Source organism: Phyllostomus discolor, chromosome 13 (genome assembly GCF_004126475.2).
Source record: "Phyllostomus discolor isolate MPI-MPIP mPhyDis1 chromosome 13, mPhyDis1.pri.v3, whole genome shotgun sequence".
Lineage (NCBI taxonomy): Eukaryota > Metazoa > Chordata > Mammalia > Chiroptera > Phyllostomidae > Phyllostomus > Phyllostomus discolor.
In genome coordinates, this window is record NC_040915.2 from 29,693,848 (window position 1) to 29,712,448 (window position 18,601).

Consider the following 18,601-nt stretch of genomic DNA (forward strand, 5'->3'; position numbering starts at 1 on the left):
CTGGCCTGCGTACTAAATATATGAGGCCACTTCTCCCCCTCTCCCTCAAAATAAAATATTAAGCAAGGAACTTAATACGTTAAGAGCTTAAGTTACCAGTTTAAGGTTGCATATAATTAAGAGTAAAAAGAAGAGCAAAATCCAGTAAACAGACCTCTGATTTAATGCTAAAGTACACTTTTGGTTCATAAACACCTGGCTGATATGCTTTTCTGGATGTGAATATATTCAGTTTGAAAGATAACAGTAATTATACTCCCATCAAAATTAGCATTAATTAATGTCAATTAACTAGAAAGACAGTTACACTGAATTTATAAAAATTCTTTGAGGCATGGAATTTTTTCCCCCAGTTTATAGAAAGCCTTATATCAAATGCTTACTTTCTAACTCATATATGAGTGAGGCTTTTACACAAAATTATTTCAAATAATAAATTTATATGCCATAGTTAGCTTTTTCCAGTAAAATCTCAGAATCACATAAACATTCTAAATTTTAGTTCATTTTTAAAAATTCATACAACGTGTACCCCTATCTGACTTCAATGGGTGCTTAAAACATTTAAATGTGAATTATATGCTCACATTTCATACATCTGCATGTCTTATCTTTTAATCACATTCATTTGTCTTCTGTACCAGGTGTAGCTTTGGGTTGTCCTAGGGATAAACCCAAAGTTATGTTGAGAAAATATGGAAGCATTATCATTAAAGCCACGTCAGCAGAGAGAGAGAACCCTTGTCATAGAATAACACCTATCTACCATTAATTAGCTTTTGCTATGAGGCTGATGCTGTGCTGAGTGTTTTACATACTTCGTATCACTTCGGTCTTATCATAAAATAGCCCTTTGACGCGGGGACTATTACATCCATTTCACAGACAAGGTAGACAGAAACTAAGGAACCTGAGCCCTCACATAAAGTCAGGAGTGGAAACGCAGGTCCCTCTGGCTCGACAGCCCAAATTACTAATGACCACATGATATGTCCTGCTTGGTGGGGCTGAGAATCAACCCAGATTGTATATCTCTTGAAGCCATTCTAGCCATGATACCTGGCCACTGATGTTTCTGGAAAGTGACTGAGGCTTAAGAGAAACCTCAAGCCTCATCCCAGAGGGGCCACTAACTAGAGGTAATCGAAGTCAAGCAAATTGTCCCCATGCTCGTCATACACCTTGGATCAACTCGGATGTGACATCTGGGAAGTTGGAAAGGGGCGCCGTCTACCCTTACCGGGCTCCCACAGTTCAGTCTTTAGATTTGGGCCGCGTGGGCAGGATGGTCCCTCGTCCTGGTGCGCCCAGGACCCCCGGCTTGAGCCCTGAAAAACCTTATCTATGACTGCGCCTCCTCTCTACCTTCCACCAAACCTCCCTGATGCCAGCTGTCTGTCTGCACCTCTAAAAGTTGCCTTTTGTCCATTGTTGGAGGAAACATTAAGACTTTACTATTAGCATTATCCTAGATGCGAAGAGCATCAAGGCAAAAGTAAAATAAAAATCTCCCTACAGGTACCGTCTGCCTGCTACATCATCCTTTCCAACTGCTAGCCCTCCTTTCCAACACCAGCCAGGACTAGGACGTACCAGCTGCCATCACGTTCTATAAATACCAGGTCCCATCTGCCTGGCTCTTCTTCCTCTAGTTACTTGTGGCCAACGGCTGTTCCACGGGGCTGGTCTGAACAGCCCCCACCGATCAAACTCCTCATCCAACACTGACAAAGGCTGCGGTACCTCTTTTCCGGAAAAATGCATCATCGCTTACTTCAGAGGGAGAGGTTTTGGACGGCGTTAGGGAGTGCGATCGTCTTCTTCAGAGAGCTGAGGATCCCGGACCCTCGATGATTCCGAGAAGAAACGAACTGTTCAGCGGTTTCCCATAAATGTATACAGACTCTTCTTATGAAGAAAAGCAGGATTGACCGGAAAAGAGAAAACAAAGGGAAATTGATTCTAAAAAAGAAGCCAGCTGAAAGGGAAGCTGGAAGTGGCTAAAAGCAAAGAACATGCCTCCGGAGAGCGGGTGAGTTGTTGGTGTGTGTTCTTGAGTGCTGGACCACAAGTCCTCAAGTAACACTCCAGGAAGTGAAATGGTAACCAAAGGATCTCCCTTCTAAAGGATCACTGTGCTTTCTCAAAATCTTGTTTTCCCATCCTCAGTACTTTCATCTCTCTACCCCTTTGTTCTGTGTTTATGCCCCCATTCCTCACCCCCCCAACACTCACACATTTGATGCAGCATCTAGGCTGAACACTGAGGCCTTCTCAATACTTCCCACATCTGCCTTTCATGAAGAATATATTCTGAATGTGTTGGTATCAGTTCAGCCACTTACTACCTCTGCTACATTGAGGAAGTCACTTCATCATGCAGGGCCCTGGTTTCCATGACATGAGTGCAATGATAATATCCTAATAAACTAACATTTATTGACTTATGTGTCATGGGTACAAAAGTACATTTACAGTTGTGAGTACACAAAACACAGTTTATTCTTGTATTATTTATTGTCTCATTTACTGCACAAATGTAAACCTATTTTTTTCCACCCCTTTGTGTGTTTTTCCCATATATATATATATATATATATATATATATATACACACACACACACATATGGGTAAAACATATATACATATATCCCTTCATCTTCTAAATCATAACAAAACCCACCTTACAGGTGAGAAAACCATTACAAGGAGTCTGGACTGAGTTTATGCCACCTTGATACACTTCTACCCAGCAATACTATGCTGACCTTCACGTGGAATATACATCCCCCCATTCTCAGTCATGTTCTAGCTGAATGAGTGAGCTACTTTTGACTTAATACAATTGATGTATCCCAACCTCTGGGCCACAGATACGGTTCGATGGGAGGCACACGGCTCAGTGCCAGGGGCTGAGACAGAGGGTGAATGCCAGAAACTGTGTGGGGACACGGAGAGGTGTTCTTAACCTGGGTCCCACGCTGTGAGACATGAAATTGCATTGAACCTGTGAAGAGAGAACCTACAGTTGTCAGGGCCACGCATGGAGCCCGACAATGAAGTCAGTGGTGTGGGGCCCTGAGCGAGCCCAATGACATTGTTCAGACATTTATCTTTGCTCCATATCGAATCAGTCGTGAGCCAATAGCTATCCTTTATTGTTTCTAACAGTTTAAATTGAATTTCTGGTCTCTCGCAAACAGAAGAAACTTGAAACAGCTTGAGACTCAGGCCTGGCCAATCAGAGTACATCCGTCCCTCAGACTGCAGTACTCAGGGTTCAAGGTACTGAGAGAAGCCAAGGCAGGAGCTCCCCAGGGCTCTTCAGCCAGCACTCTTGGAGAAAGAGGCCTCCTTGCTTCCCCAAGGTTACTAAGCACTCTGTTCTTGCCCTCTTCAAGGAGAGATCCTATCTCAGAAATGAGTCTCTCTTCCTAATCACATTCTTTGAATTATGAAATTCAGCAGTGCCAAATCCAGGCCTATTATGTTTCTGCTTCTTATACCTGAAAAGATCTTGAGAAACCCCTCTTGGCTAATATTTTGGTAAGGTGTTTATTACATAAGAAACCATGATTATCCCAGTTTCATAGATGGGAAAACTGTGGCTCAGAGAAGTTAAGTGTCTTGTCCAAGGTCTCACAGCAAGTAATTAAGGGCTCCTGAACTCAAAGCTTTGTTCTCAGTAATTGGGTTAAGTGGCTTTGAGAGTCACAATTCTCCGGTTCTGACTCAGCATCTAAACTCTAGGGGAGAGGATGAAATGGGGCTGTCTTGATGGATAATCTCACTGGCAGAGCTACAGAAAAAACTCATCAAAGGTTTAACCTGCTCAATTCCCCAACAAAGTTCCTGACAGCTATGGATTGTGTCTGCCACTGGCAGACTCAAGCAGTTCCGCATTCTTTGTTTTCCTCTAAAACCAAGAGTGGCCCCCAGGTGCACCGTGACCACCTGGTTTGAAGGAATATATCACATTGGTGCCCAAGAGCAGGGTCAACAACATTCACATTCCACTGCTTACGGACGAAGGGCAGGCGGCTTAAGGATGTCAAGTGCAAGCACCCTCTAGTGCCCATTTCAGCTGTGGGTGGTGGTGGTGGTGGTGAAAGCACCTTGAAACAGAGATTTAAATCCAAGCAGGAAGAAGAATCCTTTCTACTGTGGGGGAAGGAGAAACTCAACTAACACCCACAAACCCTAAGTCCATTCCATCCCACGGTATACTGTGACGTCATGTTCCACCAGTCTTCTCCTCTTGTCCAGAACAAAGAAAAACCAGAAGGGAGTGTGTGTTTGGTTACATATTTTCCCTATACTGCCCAATCATTACCGCCTAGGCGCTGGACAGCACCTCAAGCTGGCCCTTATTTATTCTGAACGTTCCCCTTCCCTGGGTCAAGGGGGAGAGCGCAGGCTTAGTTTGAGCGTTTGGACTCACCCCTGGACGTGGGCACGTCCACAGAACTCTGCTGTACCCATCTGCTACTGCTGCTTTAACAAATTACGGCCACTTTATCGCCTTGAAACAACACGCATTTATTCTCTTAGAGCTTGCAGAGGAGACGTCAAAATGAGTCTTAAGGAACGAATACCGTGCTGTTGGGAAGGCTGGTTCCTTGGCTCGGAAGAGACTCTGTGCCCCGCCAGCTCCCGGCAGCCACAGCACGCCTCGGCTCCTGGTGGCGTGACTTCGAATCTGCTTCCACTGTCGCACAGCCTCTGCCACCTTCGGTCTTCCGCCACCTTTGCTCTTCCGGCCTCCCTCCTGTAAGGACCACTATGATGACTGTTTGAGCCCATAGCATGATCCTAGATAATCTCCCTATCTCAAGATCCTTAACTTAATCACACCCCCAAAGTTTCTTTGCAACATCTGTGGCACAGTTCTGGAAACCAGGGCGCAGGCATGAGTCAGCCTGTCTCAATGAGGAAGACTGAACTCCCGCTGCACACTGGGGTGGAGGGGCAAAATCTAAAACAGACATGTTTAAATAATCAATCAGATCGACACTTATGAAACCCCAGATAGCCTTCTAGACGAAGTAAGGGTTTGGATGAAAAACAGTCGTGCATCATCATTAATAGGAACAGTCTAATTAACAGCATGGTACAGTTAGGGCAGACCTAAGAAAAGCAGACTTGGACTTCTTTTTATTTTTAAAGATTTTATTTATTTATTTTTAGAGTGGAAAGGGAGGGAGAAAGAGAGAGAGAGAAACATCAATGTGTGGTTGCTGGGGGCCGTGGCCTGCAACCCAGGCATGTGCCCTGACTGGGAACCGAACCTGCGATACTTTGGTTCGCAGCCCGTGCTCAATCCACTGAGCTATGCCAGCCAGGGCAGACTTGGACTTCCTTTACAAAGGGTTGTATCCCTAGTTCCACCACTTTGAGCCCTTACGGGAGTTACAAAACCTCTCTAAACCTGTTATACTCTCGGTGAAGCAAGGTACTTAGCCTCCTCATACTGCTGTTATAAGTATAATGTATAATCCATGGAAAACATAAGCCCAACACATGCAATGTAGTTAAGAAGCCTGCAAATATGCATCCTTTGTACAACATTAATGAAATAATAACAATAACTTCTGATAGTTAAACTTGTGCCATAATTGACTACATTGGCCAGGGAATTTTGAAATGTCTTAGAGTTGCTTCTTTTTTTTTTTTTAAGCAAGACTAGAAAACTATTTTTCTCAGAGACTGTCATAATTGTTAGAAGCAAAAGGGATCCTTTTTGCCTGAGGTCTGTCTCTAGCGAACAAGAAGAAATGATCGATCCCCAGCTCGTTATGCAACCCTGTGCTCTTTCTAGCAGGAGATGAAAAAGGCTCCGCTGTGTTCTCCGTCCTCAGGAGCCCTGCCCCGTAGTTAATGTTGACAAGACTAACTCGTCTAAACACAGGGCAAAACAAGAGACAGTATCAAGTTGAGTCTAAATTACACACAATGGATTACAAATGCAATAAAATCCCAGGGGAAAAACAGATTAGTATGGGCTAGAGTAGTCAGGCAAGAGAACAGGCATAAACTAGAACCTGAAGGATGAGTAACACTCGGAGGGCCAGGAAGAGGGGCAATTGTGAGACATGGGAAATCGAACGAGCAGAGAGGCAAAGGCTAGGGGCCAAAGAGAGAGCAATCACTGTGGCCTGACAACACGCTTAAGAATGTGTAAAACTAATTAATGTAAGGACACAAGTGCTGGAAGCAAAAACAGTATCTTGGGCAGTGGTTAAAAGCAGGGACTCGGGAGTCAGAATGTGTAGGTCTGGATCACGTCTTCACCTCTGGCTAAAACAAGGCTGATGACATCAACCTTGTAGTGTCGCTGCAAAATTAAAGATAACGAATGTGAAATACTTAATACAATGCATGGTGCACATTAATAATGCACTAAATGCCATTTCTGCTAGTAGGTGTGACGGAAGTGCTTGTCATGCTTGATTGTAGAATCACAGATATTCAAACACAGAACAGACCATAGAAATTCTTTTATCCAGGCTCCTCGTGGAAGGCAAAAAGTCACCGAACCCCAGAGAGATGAAATGACTTGCTCAGGCTCTCACTGGCTGACTCATAATCCACTGTCCTTTCTTCCACACCTGTCAGATTCAGCATTCCTACTCCCAAATAACTAGTTGTTGGAGCTCTTGGGTATGCTAAATCAGCAATTATTTAGGAATCCTTTCCAAAGGATTGCTGAGTGTTAGCAGCTTTCAGTAGCAGAGAGAACACGAGAAAGCCACATTCTACAAAGAGAAGTTTTCAACCCTGCAATAAGCACTCCACCAAGGGTAGAAAGCTGATCAAGGCCACGATGGGCTTAAACTCATTTATCTGGTCTCCCTCCAGCCAACTTCCCACCCCATCTTCCAGAGAAAAAGAAATCCACTTGGACTCCTGGAGTTTAAACCAAGTGCATTAAAAATATCTTGTATGTTGGAGGGATTTTTTAATGCTCTGGAATTACTTGGCCCTAGAAACATATGTAAAAATAATTTCACAAAACACTTGGTGTGATTCCTAATAAAAACATTCTAAAATGCCTCTGAGTTGGTTGGGTATGTAAACTATGTTCTTACACTGCCCCCTTCTGGTAGATGGCCAAAAGAGACAGCCCGCACAGTTGAAGAAACTAGCTCAAAAAAATCGTTCTTGTCAGGTCCTTGCCCCAGCCCTGTTGATAGGCAGCTGCAGGGACCTCCACGGTGGAAATAGTTATGTTGGATGAGAAACTCACACAGGTCAAAGTGAATACAACCTTGGTGCCCTGGAAGGGCAGAAAGTAGGGAAAACATTACTCAGCTGCCTTTGCATCAGGCAGAAGCCCAGAAACTGGGAAGAAACTGAACTTGCTTCTTGGTTTCTGAGAATGGATGGTGTGAGGTTTCCTCGGGTGCCAAGTTCAGCCAAATTGCAGGCAGAGTTTATTAAACATAAGGTACGCAGCAGGGACAGCCACCTGAGCTTTCTTTTTCTGGTAAGACAGAAGGAGGGAAAAGCCAATTTCCACAATCTTGTGGCTGAACAGAGATCAATCTGTGGAATGAATCCTGGCCTCTGATACATCTTTCTTCCCGAAACATTCAAAAAAAGGCCTGAGAGATGACTTAGGCAGATATGATTCCTCTTCATCCAAATGAATCTATTAGTTATAACAAACAGGGTGTGCCTCAGTGACAGCCATGAAATCCCAGCTGAATCCCCCCAAAAACTTCATTTCTCACTCACATAAAATCCTCATGACCAAGGCTCATTGTCTTTATCGCACTACAATGGAATTGCCTGTGTATTTGTTTATGTCTCATAGCAGACTGTGACCTGTGTTCCAGTAGGAAATATGTTCAGACGTTCAGTTCTCCGTTGTGCTCACAGAATATTGTGGAATGGATAAATGATGAAGGGATGGTGAATAAATGAAGAGAACTGAAGACCTCTGGGCACCACTCTGAGGAGCCCCGACTGCTTTCTCCCTCTCTGTGCTTACGTGCAGACCACCAGCCCCTGCCCGTTTACATCCGTCCCTCTGTTCTCCCGGGCCTTCGTCACGGTGTGAGTGGTACGATCTCTTTTAAAGGTGGTCTTAGTGAGACCTTGACAACTGGAAGTGTGAGTCAACAAGGGCAGGAAGTAAACTTCTTAGCAACCAGGCTTTGTATCGCTTGGATTGGTGGCTTGGATTAGAGAGAAGGTGGTGGATACAGGACACCGCGCCCTGAGGCCCTTGGAGATGGGCGGCTGGGGGAGCCACTTCGGACACAAAGAAAGAGGGGTCAAAAAGGCGAGGGGAGACCCAATGACACCACAAGGAGAAACAGAAAGGGGACATGTTCTAGATGGGAGGGAAAGAGAAGAAAATGGCACCTTAAGATGTGATTACTCATCAAAACAAAACATATCCATACGTCTTCCCAGCAGCATGGAAGACCCCGAAAGGTCCTGTTCCTTCCCTTCCCTTTTTCCTTCTGCGCCTCTCCATTTTTCACCAACCAAACACTATTTTACTGTGACCGACTACCTTGAACCCCCTTCCCTGAAGATTGTATCATTTCTGCCTGTTTTTTAGCAAGGACCCTGCTAACCTCTACACACCAACAGACTCCACGCGAGCAGCTCCGGCCCTCCACATTTCTGAACTAAGATGAGGAATCCTTCCTGCATTTCTTCAAGAACTTAAGGATTATCATTTTGCAAGTAAAGCAAGAGAGGGAGTGTGTATGGAATCACAAATGGTGCTGGGATGCAACATCTCTGAACCATAAATCTTGCAGTTTAATAAGAATCGTTCCAAGGGGCACCGAGTGTGTGAGGTTTGGAAAAAGAGCAATTCCATGGATTATAACCTCATTCTTTGGACTCAGGGACTGAGGATGGGCTTGCGATCTGTACTGAAACTAAGAGCTATTCACCCCAGCTCCTTCCTCCTTCCCGGCCCCAAGGCACCTAACCCGGCGGCTCAGAGAGAAAGGGAGGCTCCCACCCCCACCCCGAGGCCGGAGAGAGAACTGCAGTCACTCAGAGTGGATCTGCCTGACCTTTTGCACACTCGCATCAGGCCATGACGACTATTTCTGGACTGCAAAATGCTAGCTGAAGAACAGACAGATTGCACCATGTGCCGTCTAAGTGGCATGTTGCTATGGTTTCCCACCGAGAGAAGAGAGCTCTCAGCATCGGGTTATCTGAAATCTGCAGGATTGCACCAAAATGTTTCTGCGAGCAGCCAACTGTCCTTTGAACACAACTCCATCTATACGATCAAATCCACTCAGTTTAGTCGGGAACATGATATGCTTTTGGAAGAATAGCCTCACGGAATGTGGTAGGATTTGCAGATAATTTATAAGACTAAAACTGAGGCACTGGCCTCTGTTGATAAAGGACCTTTCCTGTACACTTTATTTCTATTTCTTATGCTGAAAAGTTATTGAATCTGAACCACCTAGGCAGGCAAATGACAGCACACCACTCCTGTGCTTAGATTTCTTCAAAGGCTTCCCACTGCTCTTAAAATACAATCCAAACCCTTCCTCTTGGCCAGACTTGGGCTATCTCTATCCTCACCTCCCCCCAGTTCACAATCTTTCCCACTCAGCTTCCTTTACCTCATGCAAAGCTTCCTGTGAAACCCCAGTTTTTCCCTGCAGTAGGGTCTGTGCACATGGTATTCCTTCCGCATGCAGTGCGCTGGCCCCACACCTGGCCTGCCTTGTGTCTTACAGATCCTCCGGGTCTCAAATTAAACACCACACCCTGGATACCCCCTCGCCCCAGTCTAAATTAAGTTCCCATGTATACTGTCTGGCAGGACCCTGCACTGTAATTTCACAGCACATAAAGGAACTTGAAATTAATTGTGTATTCCTGTGGTTGTTTAAAATATATCTCCTCTACTAAAATAAAGCCTCGACGACATGGGTTATGTATTTTTGGTCTCTGCTGTGTCCCCAGCACTTACTACACATTTGGTACAGTTGACACTGGATGAATGAATCAGCCCACTGATTTCTATCCCCGTTTACTTAGTAATTAGGGGAAACCGAATGTCTGTTTACTCACTTATCCATTGAGCAAGGATTAAAACTGAGCAAAACTCAGAGGTCTTGCTCTCAGGTAGCATATGAATACAGTAAGGAGGGGGAGGGGGAATGACAGGGAAAACAAATAGCCATATACAAATGACACAGCAATTTACCTGGGACATTTCTTGCTGTCTCATAGGACCCTAATGACAATCATGGGTAATTAATGTCCTCACATTGAACACAGCTGTGCCAGACACGCCTCTGGAGGACCTGCTAAGATAATACAACCAGTGCAGCAGGGACACCTAGATCATCACAGACCTCCCGCCAGGATGGCAGAAGCCCAGAGATGCAGTAAAAAAAAAAAAAAAAAAAGAGAGAGAGAGAGGCAGAGAGCAAACTTTGAAGTGGATTTGTGAGAATGGAGTGCTGTGACAATTGTCCCCTCTCTCTGCTCAAGCCACCTGAAGGTTCAGGCAGAGAAGCTTTTGGAGAGATAGGGGAACACAGACCCAGAGTGCTGGGGGGAGGGGAGGCAGGTGTTCCCACAGAAGGGGAGCTGAGCCAGAGCTGCCTTGAAAGGAGTCCCGCATGGGGAAGAAGGGAATGCTGGGAGTGTACGGCCGATGGACAGGAGCTAACCGGGGGCCAACAGCCCGAGAGGGTGGCCCTTGCTCCTCATGGAAGAGTCCTTCCCGGGGGCCCAGGATGGGAGGAGCCAGAAGGTTACCCGTGTCATGAAAGAAAGCACTGGCAACCAAATTAACCAGCACAGGTTAATTTCACCCCTCCTCTGCAAATTCAGGACACACACCTGCCGTGCGAGCACATGTGCACACACACAATACACATACACGCATACGTGCTCCGTGCTCAGCTCTAGAGGAGCAGAGCAGCAGGCCGAATGGGAGGTTCGGGCGCAGGGAGTGGGGCCAAACGCTGAATCCTGTTGCCTTTCCCGTTGGCGGACAGAAAGCAAGGTGCAGGCCTGCGGGGAGGCGGTGCACAGAGAGAAACCTTGACTCAGATGAGATTTTAAAGTTTTGCCTTAAGTTGTACTAAAATTCATAACACCTGATCATGAGACTCTTCAAATACGCCAAAGTATTTTTTGAGTTGGAGAAGGTCGTACAAAGAATCGAGCTGAGGGCAATGCTTAGAAAAGAACAGAGCGCACTCCTGGTTGTACTCTCTCAAGTCCAATAAACCAAGTACATAACACAGAAAATAATTGCAATTAGAAGAGTAAAAATAAAGTACAATAGGATATCCAAGTTGGCAATTAGCTCAAACCATTCTCTGCTTAGGAGATGATTTACTCACCAATGTTCTGGGAATCGTAGGAACAATAGAATCATACTCGTACCTATTATGTATGAAAAGTGTGTTCATATTTCTCTGTTCTGCAAAAATTATTCATGAAGAAGATAAATTTCTCATCAACTCCCAGGAAAATTGTTCATCCTGAAACTGTGGATAATTCAATAGTTTTTGTGAATGTAAAATGACAATATATTACATCCGAATGCTTTGTCCTGTTCAAAGAACTTCAGTGACAAATGTCTCTCGGTTGACTCTAACCCCTCTGTGTAGCTGGGAGAGGGAATATACTCCAATTTTTATAGGCGAAACCAGGGATCTGCAAATTATGACCCACTATCTGTTTTTTGTATGGCCCATGAGCAAAGAATGGTTTTCATATTTTTAATTCACTGGAAGACTCAAAAAAAGAATCATATTTCATGACACATGAAAATAAGACGAAATTCAAATTTCACCATTCATAAAATTTTATTGAAACACAGCCAATTCTCATTCATTTACATATTGCTAATATCTGCTTCCATGCTACAATAATAAGAATGAGTAATTGTAACAGAGATTGTATTGATGGCAAAGCTTAAAATATTTACTATTTTATCACAATAGCATTGATTGTATGCTCTGAAAGTTTAAATGGCATGTGATTCTACGTGCTTAATTACTGCAGAAAAATCATTATACCATCGTTCTGGGGACTAAAGTATTCCGTCATATTTCCTAAGTAATAACAATAAATATTGCTAGTGTTTATATGCTTTTTATTTCTCCCTTCTTCCAGGCCACCACATTTTCTTTTGGAAAATAAAAATCTCATGAAACTTTCGCTTGGGACACCCTTCTCCCATTCCAGGCCCGCCTGAATTCTTCCAAATTCTGCAGGACTCAGGTTAAGCACCACACGCTAAGATACCCATCACCTGGATCTAAACTGAGTTCCCTTTTACACTCTTGTCAGGGCCCTGCACTCTCACCTTACAGTGCTCGTCAGTGCAGTGCCGTGCGCGGGTGGGGCCTTGGCAGTCCTCTCATGCAGGAGTCAGCAAACCCTCTGTGAAGGGCCATTAGTAAATTTTTCAGGCTTCACGGGCCATACGACCTCTGCAGCAACCACTCGTGTCTGCTACACTAGCAGAAAAGCAGCTGTAGGCAATACCTGAACGAATGGGCATGACTGTACTCCAAGAAAACTTTACTGACACAAGCAGGCAACTGGCCAGATTTGGCCTGTGATCTCCACTTTGCCAAACCCTGGAATAGTCCACACCCCCATTTTAGTTTCACTGGATTCACCCCCATTTTAGTTTCACTGGATTTTTCACCCCCTGGAATTTAGCACACAACCTGATATAGAGCAGATTTACATTTGGAAAACTTTTTGATAAATCAGTGAATAAAACAAGCAAAAAGGGAAAAAGAGAAGAACACAGGAGCCCACGCAAATGTACTCACAACCCTTTCTCTGAAAGAGTTCTGGTTACAGAGACAAGCTCTGCACACATGGAAATACCCTGTGTTACAACACAGTGTATGATGAGGGTCAGCTAAACCCGGGGCAGGGAGACGTCGCAGGTAAGGTCAGATTTGAGCTGAGCATCGAAGTTGGTTGCTTGTTTTGGGTTTTTGGTTTTGTTGGTTTTGTCTGCGTGGCCGGGGACGGTTGGCATTGATCAAATTGTACAAAGAATCATGACATATGCATGAACACTCACTAATTTCTGTATTAACTTTATTGGGGTAACATTGGTTAGTAACTGTACATGAGTTTCAAGTGTACATTTCTATGGCACGTCATCTATGCACTGCATTATGTGTTCACCACTGACGGTCTGACGGTCACCGTCACCATGCACTTGACCCCCTTTACCATCTTCATTCTTCTGCCATGTCCTTCCCCTCTGACAGCCACCAGTATATTATCTGCACTATTTTTCAAACATGGCATATGTCTTTTTGTAGAGCAAGAAATCCTTGAGTGATACATATAATCATTTTTTAGTTCTAGGATTTGGGTATGTTTGGTTTTTGTAAGAAATGACATATTTTGGTTTGAAGCAATAGAATACTCAAAGTAGGAAATTTTTTAGGCCAGTGGTTTTTAAATTTTAGGTGCTCAGGGATCTTCTAGAAAGATTTTAAGCATGCAGATTCCTGGGCTCCACCCTAGACTCTCTGAACCTCTAGGGAAGAACTGCAGCATAAAAATTTCTCCCTCATGAAATTTCACTGCAGTTAGTCTGTGGAGAATACTGCATTAGAATTTTGTTACCATGGAAATTGAACTTCTTATTAATGGTAAAAATGTTATGATTTCATTTTTAAAAAAACACTTTTTAGTAGAGAATAAATGTGTCAGTATGTCAAAGGCCATTCATTATTTTCTTGCCATTTTTTTCCAAGTGTATACAAGAGGCCTATCCGGAAAATGTCCAGTCATTGTTAATATAACAAGAACAGTTTGCGTGACATCAAGGTAACTGTCAGCCAAAAAGAGTGGATTGGAATGTGCATGTGTGAACAATGATGACTTCTCTGTACTAGTCAGTGGGGGGAGGGCGGGGTAGACACCACTGAGTGAGCATGTGTACTGTGTAGCCATCACATTCAAAATGACTGGGCAAGGAGAGCAATGAATCTGCATCAAATTTTGTCTTAAGCCTGATTATTCCTCCGCAAAAATTTTTCAGATAAGTCAGAAGGCTTTGGGGGGAAAATGCAATGAGTGCAGCACAAATAGAAGTGTGGCACAAACACTTCAAAGATGGTGGAGAATCTGTTGAAAGTGATCCATGTTCTGGAAGCCCTGCAACAAGCAGAACACCTGAGAATGTTGAACATTTGTGGGCTGTAATCAACAAAGATCAGGGACTGACAGTGTGAGAACTAGAAGCTGATCTGGGGATTCCGAAAACCACTGTGTCTGAGATTTTGACGCAGGGTCTTGGCATGAAACGTGTGGTAGCAAAATTCGTTCTGTGATTTCTGCTACCACAGCAGAAGGAACATCGTGGTGTAGTTGCTAATAAGTTGATTCAAACCACTAACAATGAACCATATTTCCTCAACTGAGGCATCATTGTCTTTTTAACAAAGATTCTTTTATCTTCTTCAATAAATGTCTCTTTTTCATAGTGTGTGGCTGGATACTTTTCTGGACAGGCCTCATGTACTTTTTTTTTAGCACCTTTCAGATACTGATCACCTTTCAAGAGTTCAAGGTTTTTTTGTCTTCAATTGACCATTAGTGCATTAATTTAAGGGAGGATTATGTGTTGCTTAGTATCACTTGCCTTCTCTTTTAGATTTCCCCAAGCATATCTTTAAAAATTGCAAAGCCTATACAGTCACCAACTATCCTATGAAGTAATAGAAAAGTTGTGTCACTTTATTTTGAAGCCATTTTATAATCTTGAAAAAAATAAAACTGTTTCTTCAATATGCACAGTATTGTGAATTCAGAGAGTATTTCTTATTAATGTAATGGCACCCCAAATTGGTTATAGGGGTCCAGCAATTATCATAACCTGTGAATATATGCCGGAGGCTAACAGGGGGTACAGTACTTAAAAACTTAACATTTTCATTCTTCCTACTGTCCAGCAAAATGTTACCTACAGAAGAACATTTTCAGCCATCGGGTTGGCAAGTATTGATTGATCACTGGACTGAACTATAAGCCTATGCAAATGCTCATAAACAAAATACTGTCTCCGTTGGTTCTCGCTCCTAAAAAGAACCAATTTTTCCTTCTTGATTTGAAAAGTTGGAACTATAATGATGAAAGCTAATTAACTGAGCATTTACTATACACCAGACACTATACTAAGCACTTTATCAGCATCGATTTGTCATGACAGCCTGTGATGGAGTTTCCGTTATCCCCTTCATTTTACAGATGAGAAAACAATAGATTAACTGCCCAAGGTCAAAGAGCTATTAAGTAACAGAGATCAGATTTGGACTTGGGATCGTCCAACTGCAAATGGTGGGCTTCGTGTTTTCCCGAAAAATCAGAGATCCTGGTGAACCAGAATGAGTACCAGGCTGAGATCCGAAAGATAAACATTCTTGCCTCAGCATGACACCAAGTAAGTGGGTAGTTTTGACGATGATATTTCCCCTCTTTGGGTTTCTATTTCCTCCTCTACAAAGAGTGGTAATTGAACTACTAGATGAATAATAAAATCGCTTCCAACACCAATACACTGCGATTTAAGAGCAGCCACTTTGCACAAAAAAAGGACCAGAAGGACAATGGGAGCCATCTGGATGTGATGATGATGAATGGCAAATGCTGCTGGAGCAGACAGTCTCGGATCAGCACTCAAGGCCAAGGGGCCACACACCACACTGCCAGTCTCCTGCAAATTGCCTGCAGCTGCACTGATCTGGGGGCCTTTTAGAGCGCGGAACCCTTACCAAATTGTTCAAGGTATTCAGTCTTGGGTTTCCCAAGAGCCCGTCTGTCTACCGCACAGAATCAGACGTCTTGTGATTTTGCCAACGTTGCTGTTGGAAGTGGAACAAAGTTGGGTGTTTGTTTGCAGGCTTGCTTGCTTCTTTGTTTGAACTCAATTATCACTTCTTTCTGAAGAGATAGGATGCCTTTGATAATTCTTACTTGAGTAGCTCACTGCAGAGGATTTTCACATCAGTCAAAAAATGAAAGCCATCTAACGCAATATAACGACAGGAAACAAGTCGCGGTATTCTCGTAATCCACGTATCTGCTTCCACTTTGTATTGCAGAGTCATGCCCACAGTGCTCCTGCCCCCAATCCCTATTGCTTCCCCCAAGGCTCTCACAGATTTTTGAAGGACCTGCATTCTCATTATTTCTATTTAGTCTTATTTAACATGACTTCCTTAAGATTCTACAGAAGTCTCATTTCACTCCTTCTGTGGCTATTTTTTCCTGTCCACCCTTTGTTAACCAAATGTTTCCCAAAGTCCGACCCCCAAAGGGAAGTGCTGCGGATGACAAATGATTCCACCGCAGCGCACAGGGCAGAGCAAACAGTTCTAAATCTCATACGATGCATCCGCACTCATAAAAATTGTAAAGCTCTCTTCGCCACTGGGGATTTTCAACAGCCGTATTTTGTCTCAAAGTCCTGGCATCTGTCATCATGTTGTTTGACCCTCCCCCCCATGTCCCTGGTTACTTAATTTTTTTGAGATACCCTCTCAAAAATGAAATGCCCATCATGTTCTTAGGCAGAAAAACTCACTAGATCCATTGGCTCTCTCCTTCCAGACCATGTCCAGGGCCGTTTTCTTCATACTCTCAAAGAACTCCATCCCTGGCCTGTGCATTTACAGAAAATGACCTGACGTTCCACTTGCTACCCAATCGCAGTACAAACAGATTACACAAACGTTAGTGGGGCTCCATATGGCCCAGTCTCACAACAGTCTATTACTCAATGAAAAAGAAAGTCATTCTGATTCTGACTCTTGAAATTATTTCTAAAATATTTGTTTAAAAAATACACCTCATCACACCACATCCTAAAATTTGTGCCCCACCCCAACTTTACCCAAAATTGCCCTCCCCATTCCTCAGTCTTCATTTTTTCAAAGAAATGTTTAAATTATGCAACATTCCCATCTTCACAGACACTCTTATTTTCTTGTTCCCTTCCCAAACTCCCTTTTCTAGGGGGACTTTTCTGTTCATGTTGTCATTTGCAGAACCTCTCAATCCCCTCCCTGCTCACCCCTGGTTCACTGATTCTTCTGATGAGTACAATATGCAAAGGCAGAGGGCCCAGCTCGGGCAAGAACAGCACGTTCTGGTTCAGGTCGTGGGGAAGAAGAATGTCATGAAGTTTTGCCCCTTTTACAAAGAAGTTAAAATTCTGAATGAATGGAAACTAGACAACAAATGAATTGCCACTGAATGGTGCAGTGGCAACAGTAAATTCTGGAGTTCTTAGGACTTAAAAGAAATGCTGGAAACAAGTTCAAGGTTTTTTTGACACAGGAAAAGACTTGAATGAAAAGGGGTTTCACTTGGGACCTGGATCTGAAAAGTGACAGCTGTGAATTCACTTAAATGCAACAATAACTACTAAAAGGAACCAAAAACAACTATTTGCTACACACGCAAAAGAAGCTTATAAAGAGTGCATTTGTAGCTCCAGGCAATAATCAGGCAACAGAATAAAACAGGGCCCAGGACAAAGAAATTCGGTCCAACTGAGTGTCAACACCAGAATGCATATGCAAAGGAGCTGCTGAATTCAGTTAAGCTTCATTGATTGCCAACAACAGGAAAATACCCTAACTCAAAATACACCATTATTATAAAAATACAAAGGAATGTACAGGAAGAGGAAGGTTTAAATTTGGCCATGTCTCTCCCCTGCTTTAAACCATGATTAAGATCATTGATGTTGCCTATACATTGTGCACGGCCTGGCCCATTTCTGCCTCCCCAGTGGTTTGTTTCACCTCTCCCTCTCCCTCAATGTCTAAACTCTACTCCCACTGACCACCTCCCGGTTCCTCTGCTACCGCTGTCCTCTAGCCCCGGGCCCTGTGCGCCCCTCCCCACACCAGCTCTCATCTCCTCATCCCGCAGGCGAAATCGCAAGCTGCACTTCTCAGGTGAGTTTGGGGATGGGCACATGCACTAAAATCAGAATAAAACAACACACCTAGATTATTCATTTCATCAGAAAATAAAAAAACCTTATAAAAAAGAAAAATAATAATTAGTGTGTACCACATGACTAAGGCATGAATAATGTTGACAGACATCTGTCGTATTGCTGAACTCTGAATTTCCTAGCCGAAATTATGATATAACTACTAGATGGAAGAGGGGTCAGGAGAGTGATTGATTATAGAGGTGAAGGGGAGGGGGGAAGGTGAAACAGAGCTAAATCTTTATCTTCCAAAGCAGAAAAGTCACCATAAAGTGCCTAAAACAGAAAAATCAAGATATAACACTAAAAGCCCAGTAATCAGAATCTTAGAGATAGATACCAAAAGAAATAGAAGAGTTCAAAGTATTTGCATCTGGAGGATTGGGCACAGGGAGAAGCAGGACATAGAGAGGAGACTTCTGTCTTTAAAATAAATCTTGAGACATTAGTTCATTCCTAAAGCCAGATATACATATAACTTTAATTTTTAAATGACAGTATTTTTAAAAGGCAATAAATGGGCTAATGGCAAATTAAACTATAATTAAAGTGGTGAAGACAAGAATGAGGCTAATGCATGCTGCAAAAACTTGTGCA